The sequence below is a fragment of the Hemiscyllium ocellatum genome, chromosome 3 (genome assembly GCF_020745735.1).
Source record: "Hemiscyllium ocellatum isolate sHemOce1 chromosome 3, sHemOce1.pat.X.cur, whole genome shotgun sequence".
Taxonomy (NCBI): Eukaryota; Metazoa; Chordata; class Chondrichthyes; order Orectolobiformes; family Hemiscylliidae; genus Hemiscyllium; species Hemiscyllium ocellatum.
The window spans coordinates 45,904,863-45,913,399 of NC_083403.1; the positions used below are offsets into that span (position 1 = coordinate 45,904,863).

Genomic DNA, 8,537 nt, shown 5'->3' on the forward strand with positions numbered 1-8,537 from the left:
TCATGCATGCTATAGCATTTTCACACCTAGACCATGTACCAGCAGCTTGCATGGCAAACACTACATGAGTTTAAACCAAATTACCATGTCTGAAGCAATCTTTAGTGGGGTCAAAGGGAATTATTGTCAGTCATTGATACCACACTTGTGCGAGGAGACCAGCCAGGAATCTGTTGGAAGAATCAAGTGAATTTTTTTGTCTAAACGCTGGTTCAAGTAAAAATAGTATAAATTAAAATTTGACGAACACTATTTGCACTCACTTTGTTTTTGTTTGTTTATTTGAGGATCTAAAGAAGCACAGTATTATACATTTCACACAGCAAAGGCCTTGGCAATGACTACATTGGATGTTGTGCTAAACCTAGATCTTTTGGAACAGATGAAGAAAGATTTTGAAAAGCTCAAGTTACAGGAAATAGTCTTTAAACAATACAATTGTCATTTAATGGAGATCAAAATAACCTGTAAATGATTGTAATTTTTTAAAAATCACTCTACTACAAATGAATGGTAAACTAATCACAACAAAAATTTGCTAACTGCCAGTACAGGTGAGTGGTTTATGTTGATCTTGCACTGTGAATATGTAGAGCACTTGTTTTATAATGTAACTAATTACTTTTTTCCTCTGCTCAATCTTTGAAATTTAAAATTTCTTCAGCCTGATATAAAAGAATCTTGCATGATTTTATTCCAACTTGGAAAGGGTATTATAAAATTGGTTTTGTACAGAAAATTCTGTAGTTTCCTGGTCACAATGTGAAGAAAAATTTAAAATCCTATTATTTGTTTGTTCATAAATTTATAGTAATGAGTTGCTAGTTTCTCATCCTAGCAATACTTCCATGTGAATTTTAGAAATGTTTTTGTGCAGAATATTTGTGTTTTACATTTAATTGTAAAATTACAATGAACTGGGAGAATTATTGTTGATTATTTCTAGGAAGGCAATTGACTTGAGACAGTGTGGCACTGGAAAAGCACAGCAGGTCTGGCATCCGAGGAGCAGGAGACTCGACATTTTGGGAATAAGGCCTTCATCAGAGAACCATGTAACAGGGATGCAGATTCGAATCCACTTCCCCCCCCCCCATGACAGATATTTGAATTCAATTAAAAAAATTTAGAATTAAGAGGCTAATGATGTCCATGAATCTATTTCCGATTGTAGGAAAAACCTAACTGGTTCACTAATATGCCATCCTTACCTGCTCTGGCCTACATGTGACTCCAGACCCACAGCAATGTAGTTGACTTTTGATTCAATTAGGGATAAGCAATAAATGCTGGCCTGATCATGATGTCCTCATCCTGTCAATGAATAAAAAAAATTGAAAACAAATCTGTGTAGATATTTTAAAGTTTTTTTTAAGGCTTGTATTCATTTTGTCCAACATCAGTGTATTATTTGCAAATTTATTTAGCTGTTTAATATTCATGGGCATTAATTCTCCTAATCGACACTGAAATGAGAAATGTGGTGCTGATGGTTGGTATTGGAACAGTGTTAAACATTGTATTCACCACAAAGCATTTGCTGTGCCATGTTTAGTTGGTATTTGTAGGGTAGTCTTGTGAAAATCTCAATAATTTGTGTGTTGTATCTCTAATAACTTGGCCATCTGCAGATGCACTACATTTGAATAGGCAGAAAAGATGATCCTCCAGATCAATTAACGTGATGGAAAAAAAACAAATATGTACAGAATCTCATTTGGTGATTTGGGCAATCTTAAGTTTTTGTCATTCAGTGAAAGCTAAAATTTAAGTACCTATGCCAAATGCATAATAAATTGAACAATAAAATATCCCACCACTACCCTTGGCCAATCATTAATGATGGGGGTACTACTACTGGACAGCAACTAGATATTGCAATTTTTGCAAATTAAGTGAGATAACAGCCTGAATGTTTGTTTTTTTCCGCTGTCTAAAATGTGTTAAAGTAGTGCAATGTTTCTTAGTCTAGCACCCCTTACTATTCCCTGCTCCATTGTGAAAATAAGGTACACATCTTCTAATGTGCTTTTCCTAAGAAATTCCCACTGAGTCAGACCCCAGAGCTGAACCTGGCTTGATAGATCATAATAAAGTCAAAATGCTGAGGATGCTGGAAATCTGAAACAACCACAGGAAGTGCTGAAAAAATTTAGCAAGTCTGGCAGCATCTGTGGAGAGTAAAGTAGTGTTAACATTTTGAGTCTAGTATGATTTTCTTTCAAAACTTTTAAACTTAAGATCTATTGGATTTACGTGTATTTTTGTTTGGTTGCCAAAGTGGCTAGTCCAAAAACACATTTACAAGATCGCACATGTTCTTTAACAAAAACTACACACATTTATTACATAACGTGGTGCATATATTTTATATATAAGTAAAGATAGTTTAGGAAAAGCTGAACATAAGCAGCAACACAAACTGTTGATCTGTTTCCTAGGAACATACTCCACAGATATTCAAATTGCAGAAAAGTATCACTCCTACCTCCGCCCTTTCACATTTGGGACTTAATTGATTCTTTCCAGTTCTCCTTTTTGGGCTGTTGGGACAGCTTTATGACTACTTTCAGGTTGTTCATTTCTGGTTGAAACTTCATTTTAATTCTGATGACCTAATTTCCTTTCTTTAGTTCTGACAATTTGAACTCTTACACAAACTAACAGCTTGGAAACTTCACAGCTTAAAAACCTTCTGCTGGGGTGAAAACTCTTCTAAACTTAAAACGTGATTCTCCTGTGCAAGAGGACGCTGCTCTCCTAAATTGATTTCCTGATTTCTCCTGCAGTCAAAACTAAACTAATAGCCATTCATCTGTTTTCTCTCTCTGTCCTAGACTCAGCAATACAAACATTCCATCACTTAACACAACAGGTAACCTCCTACGCACTTGACTGAATCACAAGGTTTCTTGTGAAATTATGACTTTAATTCACTTTTCCAAATGACCTTTTAAAACAAACACTCCACAGATGAAAAGCCATAATCCATCTGCTATTTTAAAAATCCTATTTCCAGCAATGATATTAGCACAGTTATACAATTTCAATGCACTTTGTTATGTCAAGGATGTGCCAGAATCCTGGACTGGACATATGTGTTCCTTCATTACATTGTTTCTCTGAAACGAAACCCATGCAGATCAATTATTGGTACGAGATGTAACATTTTCTGTATTGCCCATAACCCAAGAACAACAAAAGAAACAATTCTAACAACCTCCATTTCACCATGCTGTTCTAAGGTTCATGTTAATACTATTTGCTCAATTACCTTCTGCCATCACACTTTCCAGTATTATTTTTACTTTATTCTGCAAGATATATGGATTATAGGTTTAGGAAGGAATTTTCAGTACTAGTTAATTTGATAGCTTTGATATACAGTTTGACAAAGGAAATCAGACAATTCAATTGTTGTGTAAAGTACAAGATCAGTTGTTTGATTTGTTGTTTGAAACTCCAGAACATTTATCATCAAATCACTATAAACCAAGAGAGGGCAGCATTACACTTCGCATGTAATTTGTAATTATCAAAACAAATGGAGGAATAGAGGGCTAGCAAAATGCAGGCTGAGATGTGGCCAGAGGAGTTCTGAATGATTTAGTTTGTACAGCCTGAAGCTGGAAAACTCAGCAAGTGGTAATTGGGAAAGATCAATCCAGTAATACAATGTTAATGAAGGTTTTACCATGAATGGCATAAAGATAGGGGCAGAGAAGGGTAGAATTTCATAGGGGAATGTGAGTGACCCTGGTGATAGACTAGATATGAATTTTGAAATTCTGCCCAAATTAGCTGGGCAGCAAGATTTGGCATCATCAGATTGAATTAGACAAGAATCCAGGAAGGGGATTAAAATCAGGGTTACACTTTGCACCATCTCTCAGGTACTGAACAATAACCATCTTGAGAGCTGCACTTAGTAATACTTGAATAAAACAGCCATCCCATGTACATAGAGTTTTTTAAGACATAATTTATGGATATAACCTGCATGATATATTCCAGTTATATGCTTGTAATTATGAATTACCCAAGTACTTGGGTGGTGTTAAATATCCAGCTTTATGTTGTGGTTCTGTTTGCCGAGCTGGGAATTTGTGTTGCAGACATTTTGTCCCCTGTCTAGGTGACATCCTCAGTGCTTGGGAGCCTCCTGTGAAGCACTTCTGTGATCTTTTCTCCGGCATTTATAGTGGTTTGAATCTGCCGCTTCAGTTGTCAGTTCCAGCTGTCTGTTGCAGTGGCCGGTATATTGGATCCAGGTCGATGTGCTTATTGATTGAATCTGTGGATGAGTGCCATGCCTCTAGGAATTCCATGGCTGTTCTGCTTGGCTTGTCCTATAATAGTAGTATTGTCCCAGTCAAACTCATATTGCTTGTCATCTGCGTGTGTGGCTACTAAGGATAGCTGGTCATGTCGTTTCGTGGCTAGTTGGTCTTCGTGGATGCAGATCGTTAGCTGTCTTCCTGTTTGTCCTATGTAGTATGTAATCATACTACCAGCAGACAAAGGCAGAATGACGGTCATCCTGGAAGTGTTGAGCCACGGGGTGGTTGGTCCAGGTGTCCCAGAGGTGTTATCTGAAACACCTCTGAAATGCAAAACTTGCGCCCACACCTCCCCCCTTACTTCCCTCTAAGGCCCCAAGGGATCTTTCCATATCCGCCACAAATTCACCTGCACCTCCACACACATCATTTACTGCATCCACTGCACCCAATGTGGCCTCCTCTATATTGGGGAGACAGGCCGCCAACTTGCGGAACGTTTCAGAGGACACCTCTGGGACACCCGGACCAACCAACCCAACCACCCCGTGGCTCAACACTTTAACTACCTCTCTCACGCCACCAAGGACATGCAGGTCCTTGGACTCCTCCATCGCCAGACCATAGCAACACGACGGCTGGAGGAGGAGCGCCTCATCTTCCGCCTAGGAACCCTCCAACCATGAGGGATGAAAGCAGATTTCTCCAGTTTCCTCATTTCCCCTCCCCCCAGCTTGTCTCAGTCAAATCCCTCGAACTCAGCATTGCCTTCCTAACCTGCATCTTCTTCCTGACCTCCCTGCCCCCACCCCTACTCCGGCCTATCACCCTTACCTTGACCTCCTTCCACCTATCGCATTTCCAACGCCCCTCCCCCAAGTCCCTCCTCCCTACCTTTTATCTTAGCCTGCTGGACACACTTTCCTCATTCCTGAAGAAGGGCTCATGCCTGAAATGTCGATCCTCTGCTCCTTGGATGCTGCCTGACCTGCGCTTTTCCAGCAACACATTTTCAGCTCTCATTCGATGTAACGGCACTGTTCACCTCTATCGACAAAACCTTAGCCAGAGAAACAATAGCCAACCTGCTGGACATACAGAACAGACAACAGGACGTTGAACCTATCAACAAAGATGGCATACTCAAACTACTGGACCTGTGCCTCACAACACACTTCACATTCAACAACCAAATATATGAACAAATCAATGGCACACCCATTTTCTCACCCATCTCTGGACTCATAGCAGAAGCGGTAATACAAAGATTAGAACAAACAGTCTTACTGCAAATTCAACCCAAACTCTGGGTCAGAAATGTGGATGACACCTTTGTAATCATTAAAAACACAGAAATAGAGAACACACACCGGATCATCAACGCCATACTCGCAGGAATCCGATTCACAAGCAAGGAAGAAAAGGACAACCAACTCCCATTCCTAGACGTGATGGTACAGAGAACATCTAACGGAGAATTCACCACAAAGGTATACAGGAAAGCCACACACAGACCAAGTCCTGAACTACGAAAGCAACCACCCCAACACACACAAAAGAAGTTGCATCAGGACACTATTCAAAAGGGTCCCAACACACTGCAGTACACCAGAACTGCAAAAAGAGAAAGAAGAACACCTATACAATGTATTCGCCAAAAACGGATACCCCTGCAATTTAATCAACCGATACCTAAGGGAAAGACAACGAACGAGGACATGCCGCAACCCAAAGGACTAGCCACACTACCATACATTAAGAGCATTTCCGAGCTGACAGCCAGACTACTGTGACCACTAGGACTCATAACAGCACACAGACCAACAGCCACTCTCAGACAACAACTCACCAGAACGAAGGTCCCGATAACCAGCATGAACAAAACCAGTGTAGTGTACAAAATCCCATGCAAAGACTGCACAAAACACTACATAGGACAAACAGGAAGACAGCTAACGATCCGCATCCATGAACACCAACTAGCCACGAAATGACACGACCAGCTTAGTAGCCACACACGCAGATGACAGGAAACCTGAATTCTTCTGGGACAACACTACTATAGGACAAGCCAAATGGAGAACTCCTGGAGACATGGCACTCATCCACAGATTCAATCAATAAACACATCGACCTGGACCCAATATACTGACCACTGCAGCGGACTGTTGGAACTGACAACCGGAAGTGGCAGATTCAAACCACTACAAATGCCGGAGGAAAGATCACAGAAGCACTTCACAGGAGCCTCCCAAGCACTGAGGATGTCACCTAGACAGGGGATGAAACGTCTGCAACACAAATTCCCAGATCGGCGAACAGAACCACAGCAACGAGTACCCGAGCTACAAATCTTCTCTCAAACTTTGAACGTCCAGCTTTATTTTTGACAAAGTTATGAAATTAGGAGATGTGAACAATGCTTGATGATGAGGTAGAACAACTCCAACAGAGAATCTGGGTTGATGCTGAAATATCAATATAACCTGTCAGGATTGCTTTCCTGGTTGGCTCTCAGTACTCTGAGGTGACTTTGCCAATTTTGTGGGATTACCTTTTCTCAAATTAATTATTGAAAAAAAAAATTAGGTGCAATCATGTGTTGGCCCAGATCATCCAGTGAGCTATGACAACAGGCAGCCTACCATTTATGCTACAGCCTTTGCACCTTTGGACTTGGTTCCAGCAAGGATCCAGGAATGAGCTAATCTGGAGGTCTGTTTTTAACAGAGATGTTGGAATGTTGAAGATCTTCCTGATTTGAGTGATCCTAGCTTGTTGGGGAGTAGAGTAAATGTCAGCCCAATATAGTCTGTGTTGGAGCACTGAATAACAAATCAGTGTTTCAGGATTTCTGCGCTAATCTGCATGTGCTCTGCACCCTGAACATACCCTTGTGGTATATTTCAGACAGAATGACAGAATGGCAGACTGATTTCAATTTAAACACCTTTTCCACTTTCTCCATCCTCATAATCACCTTCAACAAAATCTGGTTTAATGTAAGTGTAGAAAATGGATTTTGTGAGGAACTTGCTGTGGATGTGACATGATCCCCTTGTGACAGTTGGGCAAAGAGTGTTGACAATGCATTAGGAGGGTACAATTTGGTATTTCTGAGAACCCTACTCAAAGGAGATGTTGTGACACAGGGTAAACCTTTTTTTGCTAATTAAACTAAATACACAGAAAAGCTCAGCAAAAATGAGGACTGCAGATGCTGGAAATCAGAGTCTAGATTAGAGTGGTGCTGGAAAAGCACAGCTGGTCAGACAGCATCCGAGGAGCAGGACAATCGACGTTTCAGGAAAAGCCCTTCACAGAAAAGCTCATCTCGCCTCATGATCTGTTGAAGTATGAGTGACAGAGAACCATCCAAATTCCACTATTTCAAGAAAAAGTAACAAAAGAGAACATCAACCAACAACTATTCACAACTCTAAGCCTCCATTCTCTTAAGTTTGTTTGTTAGCTACCTCCCACTCTATAGCAATATACTGATTCAATAAAGCCCCTATTAAGTTTACAGCAAATCAATTTTCAAAACTAGAACACAGCTGTCACCTTCGGGTGTTGAACTTGCTCTGTTTTGTAGATTCCCCTGGGTCACCTTTGGTCTTCTGCTACAAAGATGTTTCATAAGAAAAATATACGTTTCAGAGAGAAGTGTTGCAGGCAGTCTGTGTGACAGTGGCAGCTAGTGCTCTTTCTTTGACTAACTGTCCAAAATATTGGATCACTCATTGGTTTGATGTTGTCAAAACAGTAAAATTCAATTTTGATTGATTTTTAGTATCTTGGCACAATATTTAAAGTGGTTAAATTCAAAATGCTGTGAAAACGTAGCAACCAAGCTCAGGTATTTGTTTTACTGCCAAATATTACATACATTCAATTTTCCAATACCCATTAAGACTGTCAGTCACATGACAGATGCCTGCATTCACTGTATCTTAAAGGTACAGTACACGCTTTCAACTTCATGACAGTGAAGTGTTCCCCTGCTCAGGGGAAGCAGTGATGTAATGAAAATGTCAGTGGCCTTGTCATCCAGAACCCCCATGCCAATGTTCTGGGGACATGGGTTCAAATACTATCAGTTCAGAGGGTGAAATTCCAATTCATTAAAATCTGGAATTAAAAGGTGGTCTATTAGCAATAATGTATTCATTATTGATTATTGTATAAAAAAAATCTGTTTCAATAACGCTCTTTGGCATGATGTGGTTGACTTTTAACTGCCCTCTGAAGTTGTTC

At 40.1% G+C, this 8,537-nt stretch overlaps 1 pseudogene; it reads left to right on the forward strand.

Moving 5' to 3' along the window:
- LOC132835277 (peptidase M20 domain-containing protein 2-like) overlaps positions 1-475 on the forward strand; it is a 43,238-nt pseudogene extending 42,763 nt beyond the window's left edge.
- The last annotated feature ends 8,062 nt before the right edge of the window (positions 476-8,537 follow it).